Source organism: Ambystoma mexicanum, chromosome 6p, assembly GCF_040938575.1.
Source record: "Ambystoma mexicanum isolate Mex_15411 chromosome 6p, UKY_AmexF1_1, whole genome shotgun sequence".
Taxonomy (NCBI): domain Eukaryota; kingdom Metazoa; phylum Chordata; class Amphibia; order Caudata; family Ambystomatidae; genus Ambystoma; species Ambystoma mexicanum.
In genome coordinates, this window is record NC_090935.1 from 417,763,158 (window position 1) to 417,781,406 (window position 18,249).

Genomic DNA, 18,249 nt, shown 5'->3' on the forward strand with positions numbered 1-18,249 from the left:
AGCAAGTTGTCAATGTTCATAATACAAAACGAGTGACAAAGACAAGCAAAGTGGTGTGAAAGGTTTCTAAAAAAATACACGTACAGTAGGGGAGGTGACTGACTACAAGATGACCTCTTGGGTGCACACACAATGGTTTCTGTACAAACCAGAAATGGAAAAGTGTTAGAAAACGTTTCTGTTGTTCAAAGGATTTGGATGACCGGGTAAAGTACAGGATGAACATGTGTTGCTTTTATATTTTATTTTTAAAGGGTTTAAGGGTAAAAAGTAAAGAATAGCGAGGCAATCTAAAGAACACACACAAACTGACAAAATTGGATAAAAAAGGGATTAAGAAAAACCTAAAACACCATACACATCTAATACGCACCTCAAAAACACTCCCACACTGTCCTAAACTCACCGGAAGCACTCCAAAATATCTTCAAAATCACCAGTGTTGAGCCTGTCCTGTCCACTCCTAACTAGCCATCCAAACCAAACCCACAAAGGAAGCGGAAGCAGGAAGAAAGCTGGGCCTTTCAAAGGCTCTCAAAACTGTTTTAGAATGGCTCAAGGATTCTACTTGGCTGGTTTAACTCCTCTCTTGAGTCATGGGTGTTAGGGAGAATTCTCCAGAATGGCTAATTTCCCTTGCCTACTGAATCCCTCAGCAACTTTGCTGGATTTCTAGGATTTTGTTTTTCACCTGGTAAGAGTGTGAACCTTTTTTTCCCACTATTATATGTGTTTTGCTGTGTGTGTTTTAACATTCTTGTGTTCATAGACTGTGGAGCCTCACCTACTCCATAGGCATCATCTTTTTACTATGTGTTACACAGCATCTTCTGTGCAATGACACAGGGTTGTCTTTTAGACTTCCCAACTCAGACTCCATTTTCTGGGATTGACTACTGTCTCCCAGAACATGTAAAGTTGCCATTGACTTTATTAGTCTCTTTAAAAATCCACAGACCCAGTGCAAACTATTTTACATGGAGTACTGGAAAGGGTTAATACTTATCCCTTTTTTTCTGTTTCTCTTGGAGCATTGTTTCGCTCCCTTTTCATCAAGACTTGGCTGGTGGCAGTGGTAACTCCCCTATTTTTTATACCGCACTTATCTTAAATAACCTTGGTATTGTTTTAGGCTATCTTGGTAGCCTCAAAATTAAACCTACTGGACCATATACATTTTTATACAGTTCCGGCTGGGTTTATTTGCCATTTCTTTTTGAAAATGTCTTTCTCGTGTTTTACTCCGCATGCCAAACCAGGTTTGGTTCCTTTGTTCACTGTCTTTTCCCGGGCTTCTCCACAGAAGCCCTCCTTAGGCGCCTGAAAGTCTGGGTAGGCAGGATGTTAGGGAGGGGTTTTAGGACCCCTGCTATGGGTTCCCTTGGTAACCCAAGTCACACTCCTGTTTGCTTGGCTAGGTGACTGTCCCGCCAGGACAGCCACCCTGCTGTGTGATTGACAGCCAGGCTGTGTGAATAGGTGAAAACTGCGTAAAAAGCAGGTCTCTGGGATTGGAAAGGCAGAGTCGCCACTGGGACGAAAGAACCGGTGAGGAACTGACAGAAGAGGACCCCTACAACAACTGAACTGCCGGGTGAAGCCCTGCTGCAGGACCGAATCTGCAGACTCCAACGACAGAGATGATCTACCAGGAATCTTCTTCCCCTGAACTGGTGGGACCAACCAGTTCACCCAAACTGCAAGCCAGGACTCCATCCTCTGGTTGAATTTGCTGTACAGAGCTAGAGTGAACCGGATAGCCAGGAAGGTCAGACCCTGCTTGGGTTTTAAGGAGCGCACCTTTTATTCGTTGCTTTGCTCTGCTGCTGGTTTCTTCCCTGGGCAGTGCAGGACCCTCCAGTCTTCCTACTTCATGTCAGTCCGACAGTGCTTCAGGAACCGTGAGCCTGCAGGACCTGCCAGGAACGTCCGCCTTAGCTACATCTTCTTCTCCATTTAAAGGTACTGTGCAAATCCGGTTGTTCGTTTCGTCCAGCCGCGGTGAAGGTGTGTGAAACCTTTCACCAATCCGAGTGCTTGTCCTTCTCTACTCTTTAAACTAACTTTTCTGCCAACCAACTTCATCCAGAACTCTTGGCAAAGACTTAACCGTGAACTACCCTGAACTGTGTGATCTTGAGCAACATACTTTTTGTCCTAATTGACTTTGGCCCTAAGCCTTTCTGATTTGATTCCATCATTGTAGTTCCTCTTTCTAGATTGCCCTGGTTACTTACCTGTTGGTGCTGCTCAATTTGTATCTACTTTGTCTTTCCCTCCCTTTTTAAATTGTTGGAGTGCCATTTTGCTCACACTTCATTTTTGAGCTTAACTTGTCCAGAATCTATTGGGAGTGGTATGTTGTATTAAGAGTGTGATCTTTCAATTGCTTTACTTTAGTGAGATGTTATACAACTGATGCGTAAATAAATGTATATTCTTTTACTCAGAAACCTTGAGTCAGTGTTTGTTTGAATCATAGTAATTGCTGTCCATTGTGTAACTATTGATACTGCTCCTCACTTGTTCTTGAGATAAGTCTGGCTGCTCAGCCATCGCTACCGCTTTACTGTGTTTATGTTTATGTTTACATTTATATAGCGCACCAGGTACCCTAAGGCTTAAGGGCGCTGTCAAACGCAAAACATTCAAACATGATAGGACAGATACATACAGCCGAATCCAGGATCTCCCTCACAAGCGAGAATCCAGCCAGAATAGTGTCAGAACAGATGGATGCAGTTTATGAAAAAAGTACGGTTTTCAGCCCCTTTTTAAAAATTTCTGTAGAAGAGGTGGTCCTCAAAGTAGCAGACAGAGAGTTCCACTTAAGGGGAGCTACCGATATGAATGCAGAATACCTAGATTTCTTTGTTTTCAGGCGTGGCATGATCAAGGTATTTGTTTCGTCCGATCGGAGGGATCTGGTGTTTTTTTTAACCAAAATTAAGTCTTTCAGGTAAAAGGGCATGACTCCGTGTACGCATTTATGTGTGATAAGGAGAAGCCTAAATTCAACCCTAGCCTGCACAGGTAACCAGTGTAGACTTCGACGGGCTTCTGACACATGGGGCCTCATTACACGGTAGGCGGAGAACCCACGGACGGGTAGCCATGTAGCCTCACAATGTTGTTGAGAAAGACTTGGGCCAAGACTTGGGCTGATGGAATGCCCTTCAACGCAATGAAATGAGCCATCTTAGTAAAAAGATCAATGACTACCAAGGTAGTGTTGTTACCAGAGCTGGGTGGTAGGTCCGTGATGAAATCCATTTAGATGGTATGCCAGGGTGTGGGTGGAATTACCAATGGTTGTAATAAGCCAGCTGGTTTTTGCCCCTCAATGGGTGAGTTGTGGTAAGTTGCAAGAATTTCTTCCTGTAAGGTTCGTGTTGGGAGGTATAGGCATTTTCGGTAATATGGCAGGCCATCCTTGACTGAATAATCAGGTCCTTTCTTGGCCCACGTCAGTAGTTCCTTCCTTGGCAAGTTGTTTCTTATTTCCTTCTTGATTTCTTCCCAAGGACTGTTTCCACAAATGCCTAGGATCTTATTTCCAGGTATGATGTTCACAGGATCAGGGATGCAGAAAGCTTCTTCCCCTTTGCCTATCCGTGATAAAGCGTCTGCTTTGCCGTTCTTGGTTCCAGGTCTGTAAGTGATTACGAAATCATATTCTGATAGAAAAAAAGCCCAGCGGAGTTGACGGGATGATTGGGCTTTAGCCGAGAGAAGTTATTGCAGATTCTGATGATCGGTGAAGATGGTGATGGTATATTTGGCTCCGAGTAGATAATGCCTCCATTCTTTGAGGGCTTCCTTAATTGCCAGCAGTTCCTTGTCCGTGACCGCATAGTTCAGCTCTGCAGGAGAACATTTCTTTGACCAGAATGCTACTGGGTGAAGATGGCCAGTGGTAGTATTCCTTTGGGACAGGACGTCCCCCTTGGCGACGCTGGAAGCGTCAGTCTCCACAACGTAGGGGAGTGCAGGCTGCAGGTGTTGTAAAATGGGTGCAGATGTAAATCCCTCTTTTAAAGCTAGAAAGGCCTCGTCAGCCGCAGAGGTCCACTCAAATTTTCGATTCTTGCGTAGTAGGGAGGTAATTGGATGTACCATGTGTGAAAAACCAGGTATGAACTCCCGGTAGAAGTTTGCGAAACTGAGAAAGCTCTGCACTCCTTTCAGGGACGTGGGTGGAGGCCAGGCGAGTATAGCTTCCACCTTCCTGTTGTCCATTTTGATGCCTTGCGTTGATAGTATTAAACCAAGAAATTCTACTTCGATGACGTGGAAGGAACCTTTTTTCTAATTTGGCATATAGGTTGTTGTCACGTAACTTGCGGACAACTGCTCGCACATGTGATATGTGTTCTTGAGGAGTTGCTGAGTAGATGAGGATGTTGTCGATATATACTACTGTACAGATGTCCAGTAGTTCTCGTAGGACATCGTTCATAAAGTGTTGGAATGGAGTAGGGACATTACATAGCCCGAAGGGCATCACCTGGTATTCATAGAAACCGTACCTGGTGCGAAATGCGGTTTCCCACTCGCCACCTTCTTTGACGCATACTAGGTGATAGGCCCCTCAGAGATCCAATTTTGTAAATATCCGAGCCCTGCTTACTTGGTCTAAGAGTACAGGGATTAAGGGTAACGAATACCTGTTCTTTACTGTGCCCTGATTCAGTGCCCTGTAGTCGATGCAAGTTCGTAAATCTCCCTCTTTCTTGTGGACAAAAAAGAGGGGAGATGCCGCAGGTGACTTTGAAGGACGTATGAAACCATTTGCAAGGTATTGGTCCAAGTATTTCTTTAGATGAGTGTTTTCGTCTTCGGTCAAGGCGTATATTCGGCTGCATGGGACTTGTGCTCCTGGTATTAAATTGATTTCACAATCGTAGGCATGATGTGGTGGCAATGTATTGGCCTGTTCTTTGGCGAATACATGCTGGTACTCCTGGTACTCCGGGGCTAAGGCCCCTATCAACCCTAACATGGGTGTGGCTTTGGGAGATGCGAGTAGTGGGAGTTGTGACGCCTGGTTTATGGTGGAGGGAGGGTGTGCCGGGAACCAGCATTTGAGATTTGATTACCCCTCACTACTACGATCCTAGAGAGAGTTTAAAGAATGTATGGTCACACACACAAACGTCTACACAACAACATTTGCATAGAAAGTCAGCAGATACAAATAGCCAGACGCGTCAGCATACATGAGATCAAATTTTAATTATATGTAAAAAAGATTAAAAAGACAATATTATACATCTAAAGGGTAAAAAGACACACAGGCAAATGTATAATCTTTGTATCAGATGCATAAACAAAAGAAAAACACAAGGCTATAGAGAAAAAAGAAAAGAACAGGAAGGGTAAATTAATACACCCTATAATCCTGTAGAATAATTTTGAAAACGCCTAACTTTAGACATTTATTGAGATATGGGGTGTCGACATGTTTCGGCCAATGGTTGACTGGACATTTTCTCAGGTGTCCGTACAAAGGTAAGTATAGTGGCCATCTTCAGGACAGGTAATTTCTTCACAGTAGGCCTTATGGGTGGTTTGATGCGGACATCATGAATCTAAAAAGATGTATATACATATAATTACCAAAAGCAGTCAAGACACATAGCTGCAGATATAAGTATAAATATAGTTTATACAACAAACTAGACATTTAAATTTTCTCATCCTGGCAGTCTGTTCTGATGTTTAACAGACCCACAGTTCTCTATAAAGAGCAATGTTAACAGATCAAGATTATCTAAAACAGATTATTATTTAAAGAAGACAGAGATCTGACATAACACAGTTTGACACATGCAAAAGTTCAAACTCTTACTTATTATCACTGGATCGAGTGTGATAAACACGAGGTTAATCAATGGCTTGTAGCAATTGCAACTTGAGGTCCCTTAGTAACAGGTCTTTGGCAAAGTACATCTAAATATGTTCATCCAGGTAAATAACGAGATCACTCTAAAGGTAAATGTAGAAATGACCATTAGATTGGTGCTGATCATCATAATGATAGATCTTATTAAAAACTGAATGTATTAGTCATTTAATACATAGAGAGAGCTTGCCAATGTTTAAATACAGGCAGGGAGATCCTGGAGTCAATAGTATTAGGAACAACAAGGAAAGGGATAATTCATAAACCCCAATGACTCACTTACATAATCAACACATTCGTTGTTGAGTAGGAGGTAGTGATTTGTAGCTTCAGGCGCTGCGGTGCCAGATATGGATGTAGGACTTGGCAAGATTGGGAAATGCTGCAGTGCTTGGTGTCTCCCTAAGTCAGAGGGCACATATTGTAAAAGCTGCCTCTAATATTGTGTAGAGAAGAGGAACAGGTTATTGGGAGTTTATGCTCAAGCCAGAAAAAAGTTCTAAACAATACCTCAAAACGCTAGGAAAAGCGGGAACCAGGCACATAAAAGGCTCATGACGAAGTTTCCGGCATATGATGCAAGCAGCGTTGGTACTCCGCTTTGTAGTGAATGAAGCGGCAAAAGCTGTCTGTTTCAGTCGTATCTATCACACAGATCTACAAAAAGAGAGGCACGTCTCGTCAGTGCAAGGTGTCAGAGAAAAAACATACACCAGGCTGAGGAAAACTGGCTCTACGTGAGCGCGAGCGTGATGCATAACAAGACACAATGGAAATAGGCTTACCTCAGCGTTAGCGGTTCCCGGCAAAACGTCTGTCCACAAACCCGTTGCAGCTCCGAATGTGGGAGAGACGACGCACGGGATGTGGATTTAAATACATTGCGACGTTGATAACGTATCAGGATCACATGAGGGCAAAAGGGCCATCCTCTTCTTAAAGGGATAGCACACAGATTCAAGGGAAGCACCGAGAAGTGGTGTGAAGGTCCGGGCTGACAATGCAGTCCTGGTTAAGACACAGATGAATAATTACAGAAGTACATGTGACCCAAGAAGCTGAAAAATCACAATGCTTGATGCGCAGGGGGCCAAATGAAACAAAGAGCCCGGGTCTAAACAATTTTTTTTGCGGGAGTACATGATTGAAAAAGTGTCTGACAGCATGGAATGTACAGTTGGAAGGCAGTCCAGTTTGGAAAAAAGGAGATCACTTATATCTATATGAGGAATGTCATCACACGAAAGGAGAGAAGAAATCCAAATGAGCAAGGGGGAAAGGGGAGGGTTTTTTATTTTGTAAAGGCTGATGCTACCAGATGTACAGTATCACGAAATAAGACTGTTCCACTCAACGGAGGAATTCAAACCATGACTCACAGTTTTAAGGTTATAGATCCACCTTTGTTCAGCCAAACTAAGTGATTAATCTCTATTGCCCCCTCTTGGAGAAGAAGATATTGTTTGAATGACAAACCAGTGCAAGTCAGTGTATTTATGGTTGGCAGATAAAAAATGAGCCACAAGGGGTTTGTTCTCAGTTTTGTTTTTCAAACAAGACCTGTGCTCACATATTTGTAGTCGTATCGCTCGACTGGTTTTGCCTACGTACACTAGGTTACATGGGAATTTAATGCCATAGATGAGCCAGTCCGAGGCACAGTTGGAGAAAGATCGAAGGTTTCATATTTTGCCATTGAGTTCTACTGATTTGCAGTTGGAGGTCAAGGGGCAGACAGAGCAATGACCACATTTAAAATGGCCTGAAACCGGTGGAAGGTTCCAAAGAGTGGTTTGTGACCTAGGGCTGGATATTTTTGGATACGTATGAACTGGAATGTCTCTGACATTTTTCTGGTGTTTAAAGGCGAACCTCGGTTGCGCCGGACAAAAGTCGTCAGTGGCCAGAATATGCCACTGTTGTTTAATAGTTCTCCGTAGGGCATTACTGATGGGACTGAAGTTGCTCACACACGTAATCCTTTCTTCTATAGTTTTGGGCTCTGGGTGAAGGCATCTGGTCCTATTGGCATATTTTGCTCTTTTATAGTCTCTATTGATGCATTTCTTCCTTCGGATAGCCACGGGTGGTAAGGCGTTGTTTCAGGTCTTTACCTTTTTGGATGAAATCACCAAGCTCTGAGCAATTTCTTCTCAACCTCAGGAATTGCCCAATAGGTAGATTTTCTCGTAAACGGAGGGGATGAAAGCTGTTATATCTAAGCAGGGTATTTTTGTCCGTAGGTTTACGGAAAAGCTTGGTTTTCAAAAAGCCCTCCTCGGTTTTAAAGATGGAGAGGTCAAGAAAAGAGATAGTTGTTAAATCATAAGTCATGGTGAATTTAATATGCTGGTTATGGTTATTAAACCACTCTAGGAAGGAGTGAAGAAGGGTAGGGTCCCCTTGCCAGACCATAAAGACATCGTCTATGTAGCGAAGCCATTTTAAGATGTTGTTTTTGAAGGAATTAGAAGGGTCATAGATAGAAGTACATTCAAAATGGTCCATGGACAAATTTGCCAAATCCGTGGCGAAGGTTGCCCCCATACTTGTGCCATGTATTTGTTTGTAATGGGTACCGTCGTAAAGAAAGAAATTTTCTGTTAGGGCAATTTTAATGCACTTCATGATAAATGATGTGGGTACTTTGAGAAGAGTGTCTATGCGTTTGTTAAGATATGATTCCATGATGAGCAAGCATTCTCCCTGCGGGATGCTTGTATAAAGTGACGTGACGTCTAGGGTCACCAAAAGATCTGTCGTATTTAGGTGGAGGGAGTCCACCAAATTTATCATACTTGTGGTGTCTTTCACATAAGAATTTATATTTGTCACAAAAGGTCTGAGAAACCAATCAGCGTAGATGGAAAGGGGCTGTAGGATGGAGTTAATGGCCAAAACGATTGGCCTGCCCGGGGGATGAAGCGCATCTTTATGGACCTTCAGCAGGAGATAAAACGCAGGAGTAGTAGGCGACGTTTTAATCAAAAAAGGATGTTCATCTTGGTCAATCCATTCCTGTTGTAAAGCATGGTCCATAAGGCTTTTAATTTCTTCTCGGATTGAATCAGTAGGATCAGGATTTAGTTTACGATAAAACTGGGGGTTGTCTAACTGGAGCATAACTTCTGTTTTGTAAAGTGTGGTGTTCCAGAGGACAGTCCCTCCACCTTTATCGGCTGGTTTTATACGAAAAGCCGAGTTAATTTGTAAAGTAATCAGGGCAGTGCGTTCAGTGTTACTTAGGTTATCTTTGTGATGGTTTTTATCCTTAAGTAGATGTTTCGTTTTTTTCTAAGATCTTATTTTCAAAAGCTAAAATAGCTGGACTAACCATAGAGTAAGAGGGAGTGAAATTGGAAGGTGTTTTAAGCCCTGTAATACTGGGTTCTTTAGTAGAGGTATAGCCGTCTTTGAAAAATTATTTGAGACGAATTAGATGGAAAAATTTGTGTAGTTCCACCTGGGTATCAAAATCTTTGGCTTTAGTAGTGGGGGCAAAACTTAGTCCATTTTTGAGGACTTTTATTTCAGACTCGGTGAGGAGATGATTTGACAGGTTGAAAATGGGAATCAAAAATGTTGCGGGGGGCCCCTCCAGTTTCAGGTTTGCCTCTGCGGGGGCCCTTGTTGCCACTGGTGTGATTTCTTCCCTCGTCCTTGAAAAAAAGGAGGTGGATGGTTAGTATTAGGCCCATTGGAGGATGAAGCATTGTCGTAATTGCTACTAGTCGTAGTGTTTGACGTGTTAGAGAAGCTAACATATTTGTTTCTCTGGCGACCAGTATTTCTATTTCTGCTTTGTGATTGCTTATTTTGGTCATCATAGAAGGAGGTTACAAGATAAGGATAAGTAATAGTTTCTTTATAGTTTTCGGTGTCTTTTTTATACTTCCAGATTTTCTTGTCTACAGTAAACATTTTAAATTTTACTATTTCTTCTTCCATTTTCGTGATTTTCTCTTTGATGTCTTTAATGAGATTATCACCTTCCATCTTGTTTTCAAGAGTTTCAATTTCCAGTTTTTGTTTAGTAGCCTCTTCCACCGAAGTGTCGATGATCAAAATAAGGTAATCACGGGAGCATTTGTTCCCGACTGCACTGAAGTGTGCTTGAAATTTTGGGTTATCTATAAATACCCTAGGAATATTTTTTACTTGCAGACCTTCCGGTATTATACCTGCTTTTAAGTAGGCCTGCATCATCTGGCCGTGAGATTCTGTGCGAATCAATTTTTTCTTTTTCTGTAGCAGTAAGTCAAGGTCATCGCTATTCGCAACTGGAATAGCGTTAGTTGGATCTGTTGCAACTATTGATGGTAAATTCATAAGTCTCTGATAGTATTCGTCAGAGAATGTCAAAATATTGACACTATCCATCTTCACCTGGGAATCCACGTGAGTGGTATTCCTAACTAAAGAATGAATGGCCTACAGATGAGGCCTACCAGCCAAGGGCTGTCCAAATGTGTATTAGAGAAAGAGGCCAGATCCCAAAATTTTTTGTTTTCGGGGGAGCAATTCTCAAAAAGGGATAGGTAAACGTGTGGAGGGAGGGCGTGCCGGGAATCGGCACTTGAGAATGGATTGCCCCTCACTACTACTATCCTAGAGAGAGTTTGAAGAATTTATGGTCACACACACAAAAGTCTACACAACAATATTTGCATAGAAAGTCAGCAGATACAAATAGCCAGACGCGTCAGCGTACATGAGATCAAATTTTAATTATATGTAAAAAAGATTCAAAAGACAATATTATACATCTAAAGGGTAAAAAGACACAAAGGCAAATGTATAATCTTTGTATCAGACGCATAAACAAAAGAAAAACACAAGGCTATAGAGAAAAAAGAAAAGAACAGGAAGGGTAAAGTAATACACCCTAAATCCTATAGAATAATTTTGAAAACGCCTAACTTTAAACATTTATTGAGATATGGGGTGTCGACCTGTTTCGGCCAATGGTTGGATTGGACATTTTCTCAGTTGTCCGTACAAAGGTAAGTATAGTGGGCATCTTCAGGACAGGTAATTTCTTCACAGTAGGCCTTATGGGTGGTTTGATGCTGACATCATGAATCTAAAAAGATGTATATACATATAATTACCAAAAGCAGTCAAGACACATAGCTGCAGATAGAAGTATAAATAAAGTTTATACAACAAACTAGACATTTAAATTTTCTCATCCTGGCAGTCTGTTCTGATGTTTTACAGACCCACAGTTCTCTATAAAGAGCAATGTTAAAAGATCAAGATTATCTAAAACAGATTATTATTTAAAGAAGACAGAGAGCTGACATAACACAGTGTGACACATAAAAAAGTTCAAACTCTTACTTATTATCACTGGATCGAGTGTGATAAACACAAGATCAATCAATGGCTTGTAGCAATTGCAACTGGAGGTCCCTTTGTAACAGGTCTGTGGCAAAGTACATCTAAATATGTTCATCCAGGTAAATAATGAGATCACTCTAAAGGTAAATGTAGAAATGACCATTAGATTGGTGCTGATCATCATAATGATAGATCTTATTAGAAAACTGAATGTATCAGTCATTTAATACATAGAGAGAGCTCGGCCAATGTTTAAATACAGGCAGGGAGCTCCTGGAGTCAATAGTATTAGGAACAACAAGGAAAGGGATAATTCATAAACCCCAATGACTCACTTACATAACAATGTCTGCACTGCTTAGGAAAGGTTAACGTTCTGGCGTGCCAGTCCATCTGGGGATTGTGATTTTCGAGCCACGAAATGCCAAGTATCATCTGAAACTGTGGGGCTGAAATGAGGTCAAACAAGATTAGTTCTTTATGTCCATCGTGACAGAGCAGGACGATCTCTGCAGTACATTGATTTACTGGGCCAGAGAGTAGCTGTGATCCATCCACAGCGGTTACGTTCTCTGCAGTTGCCTTGGTACAAACAGGAAGCCCCATTCTGCCAGCCATGACCAAATCCATCTAGTTTCCGATGGCGCCGCTGTCAAGAAACGCTTCCAGGGCGTTTAGTTTGGTTGGTTGCTGTTGGTCTATAAGTACCACCAGTATAGCAAAGTGCGAGGTTGGATTAGGTCTTTCCTCGCTCGACAAACCGACCTTTAAGTTTGCCGGGCTCCAGAGTTTTCCGTCTCCGTGGAAGCTTTTCCCCCATCTGTGGCTCCTACCATCTTTCTTGGGGGCTTGGCAATACAATTGCAGAGAAAATGTCCAGCCTGACCACAATACAGACATAATTGTTCTTGTCGTCTTCGGTCCCGATTGGTGAGTGGTCCACGTATACTACTTGACTGCATGGGACGACCTGGGTTTTGCTTGGGGCGCATGTAAAAGGTTCTGCTCTCTGAGCGGATGCGGTCTCTCTTTCTGGTCTGTAGGCGGTGATCGAGTTGGATGGTCAAATCAATGAAGTCCGCACAGTCATCAGGCAGGTTCAATACCTGTGCCAACACGTCCTTGAGGTCCCCTCGCAGGCCTCTGTAGAAAAAGGAAGTTTGTTTCTCCTCTGGCCAGTTTGTCTCAGCCAAAAGCCAATTGAATGTAGCCACGTAGGCCAGAAGTTCTTGATTGCCCTGTCTGAGAGACAGCAGCTTTTTCGTCCACAGCCTGCCCTTGTGTATGGCGGGCAAAGATTTTTTCTAATTTCCATTGGAAACCGGCATAGTCCCGGAGTAAGGGGTCATCCCTATTTACCAACGGTATCGACCAGTCCGCGACATGACCTCCCAGGTAAGAAAGCACAAAGGCCAGTCTAGACTGGTCCGTTGGGAAAACTCCTGGTTTGCATAGGAAGTGTAATCAACACTAGTTCATGAATGTTCCAAACCTTTTTGGGTCTCCCAGGAACCTTTCAGGAGGCGCTAGCGGGATGTTTCCGGGGAGGACTACTTGCACTGGTGTCACAGGTTGGGTCTGTAACGATGGGGTGGGGCGGTTGTTGGTCCTCCTGGCAACGGGGCGAGGCCTACCTGGGTTTGTAAAAGCTGCTGGGCAATCTCATCAGTCTTATCGCTATTCACTACCAGTTCGTGCCTCAAAGTGTTCGTTTCTGAACGAGCTGCGTGTACTTCGGCACTTAATTCCCCCAGTAGCTGTGACAGCTGATCGACCTCCGAGGTCTCCATCGCACAGGCGGAGTGGTTTAAGGATGGCTTTGTGTTCTGTCATGCTTACCTGAGCCTCCGCAGGAGCGATGGAGTCCACCGACTCTTCTCCTGACTCCTACTTGCCCACTACTGTTTGAAGGACTATCTGCCTAGAAAGCTAACGTTTTAGAGGAGAGGAGGTGAGTAGTCCAAACCCCCACCCTTCTACCCAGTCCCCTCTAACCAGAAATGTTACTCCTTCCTCAACCAGGGGATGACTCACCTTTCTGTTTAACTAGGCGAACTCTCCATCCTGGTCTTGCAGGGGCGCTATATCTGGGGACCGGAGGATGTTGCTGGAGATGGCCGCTTATAACGGCTAATATTCAGTTATGTATTAGTTCAGTTACAGTTCGGGACCAGTTGCCTCACTGGTAGGTTTCCTGTGCCAATGGTAAGTTCAGTAACCCAGTTAACTCACTGGGTTTGGAGTTGTCAGGTGAGTTCTGGTACCAGGTAAGTTCAATTCCCCAGTTGCCTCACTGGCTTACACCGAGTTCCTTGCGCTGCGTGATTTACAGTCTGAATGTGGTGAGCAAATGTTTTCTGAGACTAACCTTGTCTTCTCTTCCTCTTCCCAGGTCCGTTCGGGGAAGTTCTAAGGTACTGGATGGCAAAAAAGGAGCAAGAGGCAGGACCAGCAGCGGTTCCAGATGAAGACTGCACACCGAAGCTGAGTGTCTGTAAGCGGCCTTAGAGCGGTATCTAACGCGCTGCAGAAGATGAAGTAAAGTTCCAACGCTAGCCGGTCTTAATCACCTGTTCTTGTTTTCCTTTTCAGGTGCTGGTATGCGGTGGAGGCTGTGGGACGAAGGCGAGCAACTCCTGAGATGAACTCGTTATCGGTTCTCATTCCATCTCAAGCGACGGCCGCAAAGTCCTCACGGGAATTCTGGTAAGCGGAGAAGTCGACACGGACTGCAGGTAAGCGGAGAAGTCGACAGAGGTCTGCGGGTGAGCAGAGAAGTCCACAGGAGACTGCAGGTAAGTGCAGAAATCCACAGAGGACTGCAGTTAAGCAGAGAAGTCCACACGGGACTACAGGTAAGCGGAGAGGTCCGGGTAAGCGTGTGATACAGAATTCACACGAAGCGCATGTTGATCCCTGGGTGTGGTTTATGTAGGCAACCACGCCCGGAGACTAGACCGCTGCTTACTTTGTGCTGGGAACCTTTGTCCATGTTGGGGAAAGCAGGAAGTTCTCTTGGGTGTGATTGGATGATGGGGTTCCCCTGATGACATACTCTGGGTTCTCAGAGCCTTAACCCATGCTACTCTTGATTGTCTCTTCCACCTATCCCTATGAACAACAAAGAAAGAGGGCCTGCAAGTATGTCCCTGGCCCGTAACCATGGCAATGTTTGGGTTAGGGGTTACAGAGTAAACACTTATGAAGGCATGAGAAATCTTGTTATGTTGGAGTCAATGTATGATGCCTGCTCTCCTGAGCTCAGACAGCACTTGGTTGATTTTAAGGAGACAGATCCAAATAAATTAGCTAAGGCTGCTGACTTGTGGGTTGCCAACAGGGCTACTCACAAGGATTCTGGGGCAACTCAGAAGAAGAATGAGGAAAAGCAACCAAAGAAAGATAACAAGGAGAATTCTAATACCTCCAATCCAAAGGAGGCCACAAACAGCAACATAGGGGTAAAGCACAAGGGAAACCAAATCAGGTCAGTGCACCATCTGGACCCAAACCAGATGGAGGACAGAACACACCCCCATTCATCAAGACATTTGGGTTATGTTTGTAGGTCAACTGACCATGTGAAAGAGGATCCCAGATGTAAGGGTAAACCTTCAGGGGTCCACACTGTCTCCTTAGCCTTCTCCCCAGAGGAGGAAGTACCTATGGAAAGTGGAAACCTTCATCTACTGGCTGATGAACCCATGAGAGTCTCAGCTAGTGTTTCTTTGGTGTCCCTGGGCTTGTGGGAACAACAGAATTTAGATGTCTATAATGCCATCCCAGATAATACTAAAGAGTATTATAAAGATAGTGTTCTTGTGAATGGCCAGGAGACTCCTGCCATCAGAGACACTAGAGCCAGCATAACTGTGGTGGATGAATCACTTTTCACGGTGGAGGATGTTGCTAAGGTACCCAAACGCCTCACCAAGTTAGCTGGAGGCCCTGTGCAAATGCTTCCACAGTTACCAGCTCTCATCCAGTGTTATGATATGACTGTCAAAATACCTGTTAGTGTGCAGAGTGAAGTGCCTGGGAGAGTCCTGTTGGGTAATGACCTGCAAACTCTTGGAGTTGTGTCCAGCACCCCCAGGCCTCCCAGTAAGAGGAAATGGGAGCTCACTAGGCCTGCAAGGACGAGGACCTTAAGAGGCTCTCCAGAAGAGTTGATAGAGGAAACTATCACTCCCACTCCACAGCTATTTCTGGAAAGAAAGAGGCAAAGGGGAAACCCATGACCTCAAGGAAAAAAATCAGACAGCACCCCTGTGCTACCAACAAGGACATCCCCAAGATTGTCCAAGATCACACCTGTGATCCCTCTGTAAGTGATTTCAAGCCAGCACTCCAACTAAGTCAATGCCTAGTATGGGATGCCCAATGGAAACCCTTATTTATATATTTTTATGTCAAAAGTTCTTTTACTTGTGGATGATGTACCCTTATATAACGCCCCTCTCTTTGAATCCCCCCGGCCTCACTGAGCCAAGAAGTAGGTTTGTTTTGCAAATTAAAAGATTTATTTGAAGAATTGAACAATATATATTACACTTTTATGAATATGAATAATATCTGAATATCTAACTTATGAATATGAACAATGATCAGCAATGGGTAATATTACAATATCAACAATCTCTTTAATCAATTAGGAGTAGGAATAGGAAGAATAATGTAGCCGAGAATACTTTGTATGGGTTCAAGGAAATGCAATGATAGGAAAGAACGCAACACAGAACTAACTTGATATGAATTCAACCAAAGACAATGTAATCACTCTTTCCCCCTGTTATTACTCAATTCCCCCCAATATGCAATATGAAGAGATGGAATGAGGGCACACAGATATCAGGAATAACAATCAACAATTGCAGTTTCAATCCCGATTCCCGCCCAGCAAGCTTAGAGAGAACAGTAATGATTTTAAAACAGGTCAATTGCTTTTAAATGTGGTTTGGATTAAGTGGGAAAAATTCTAAAATTGACTTTAATTCGCTAATTTAGAATTCAGAACTAGTGAGAGTTGTTTTGGATTGGGTCAGGTCAATACTAGCAATGATTATTGAATGAATGGTTAGCAGATGGAAAACGAAATTCAGAAGTTGGAAGCAAGAAATAGCTGTTTTTACATGGAGTGAAATTGAGCCCAATACGAAATCACGGCAAACTTTTCAGCGCACGAAAAACGCAATTACAGACAAAATATAAGGAATTCGAATGTCGTTTTGGAAGCTGAGGATGTTAGCTTCAAAATGATGTTTAAATTCCGTTCCTAGCAGGTACGGTTCAAGAGTTACAGAGGTTTTAGGGAAGGTAGATTTTTCTCAAAAAGGTCAAGATTTCAATTTGAAAGATGCGCTGTTGAAGATTTAGAACAAAGATTTCTTAACACTAGGGAGTCTATGGAGCCGTAAACTACACGGACAGCACAGCCACCCATCCAGAGGCGCCTCCGGATGGTTTCTATCTGCCTGAGACGATTGCCTTTCTCCAGAAATTATATATTAGCGCCAAGATGCTTATGACTACAATTATCACAGGATTATGTGGAGGAGAGAAATATTTAGGATAGACAAAAGAGATTCTATAATGCATTTATGGATATATTAGAACGAGTTGGATGGGATTACTTAATACTAAGAGATGACTATGGACAGTTCTATGCTAAATACCTACAACTATGGCTTTGGAATGGAATGGGCCCGTCAAAGATCTGGTCAAAGGTTTGGCTTGGACTTCACTCGCCACCGGACAGGATTCAGGGCACCTGGACTCTGCTCTCAGCAAGGCACTCTGGTCTGCACGGCCTCTTGGACTGGATCTGATGGGTCGGTTCTGGGTACAGCTCTGCTCTATCGGTCTGGATCTTGGTTCTAGCACTGGGTTCTTAGCTAGAAGCAGCAAAACAGCTCAGCCAGGCTGTTGGATTTTGTGGTGCCCCTTGGAAGTTTAGGGGTTAAAATCAGGTTGCTAGATTTTAAAGGCCTGATGAAAAGAGTTCAGCTTTTTGGGTTAGGCCTCTGCTTCAGGGTTCTGGAGTCTGGTTCTGGAGTCTGGTTCTAGGTTCTGGAGTCTGGATCTTCCCGCAGGGTGCTTCACCAGTGGATTAGTTGATGGGTGAATGTGTGTGTCTTTTTCCTGTCCCCAGCAGTCCCTATTTATCCATTTTCCAAAGTGGGTTGGGAGGCTGATCGTCTATGCCTGCTCTCAGCAAGGCACTCTGGTCTGCACGGCCTCTTGGACTGGATCTGATGGGTCGGTTCTGGGTACAGCTCTGCTCTATGGGTCTGGATCTTGGTTCTAGCACTGGGTTCTTAGCTAGAAGCAGCAAAACAGCTCAGCCAGGCTGTTGGATTTTGTGGTGCCCCTTGGAAGTTTAGGGGTTAAAATCAGGTTGCTAGATTTTAAAGGCCTGATGAAAAGAGTTCAGCTTTTTGGGTTAGGCCTCTGCTTCAGGGTTCTGGAGTCTGGTTCTGGAGTCTGGTTCTAGGTTCTGGAGTCTGGATCTTCCCGCAGGGTGCTTCACCAGTGGATTAGTTGATGGGTGAATGTGTGTGTCTTTTTCCTGTCCCCAGCAGTCCCTATTTATCCATTTTCCAAAGTGGGTTGGGAGGCTGATCGTCTATGCCCATCCCTCTAAGGATCTGATAGGTCAGAGAATTCCCTGTCCCCTGATTTGAGAAAGGAACAGTGTGTCATGATGTGTCATGATGTGTCAGAGTGATGCTGCATTTACAATCTAGGGAAGAACCTCCCCTTTGCTTTTACCCAGAAAATCTATTTTTCCCCAAAAACATATTTTCAATATGCACAACTTGTTAATAATACATAATTACATGACAGATTGACTAAGGTACGTTTCTGTCCAAATCTTATCTTCCTACGAGTTTTGGTTCATAAATGACACTTTTTCGCGCTTTTGGTTGGTTACACATTTTCGGATCTGTACAATTTTTTATACATACATGCACATACCCTCTGGGCATATTCCTGTAATT

At 43.5% G+C, this 18,249-nt stretch overlaps 1 long non-coding RNA gene across 2 annotated transcripts in view; it reads right to left on the reverse strand.

The window, feature by feature from the left end:
* Positions 1-5,287: 5,287 nt before the first annotated feature.
* The window catches only part of LOC138510931 (uncharacterized), a 169,308-nt gene continuing 156,346 nt past the window's right edge, over positions 5,288-18,249 (reverse strand). Inside the window, exons 3-4 of one of the 2 annotated variants that reach the window (XR_011280475.1) lie at positions 10,858-10,988; positions 5,288-5,591 (exon numbers count right to left, since the gene is read on the reverse strand). This is a non-coding gene — a long non-coding RNA (uncharacterized lncRNA). The remainder of the gene's footprint in view (positions 5,592-10,857; positions 10,989-18,249) is intronic. The other variant, XR_011280476.1, reaches the window with a different exon arrangement.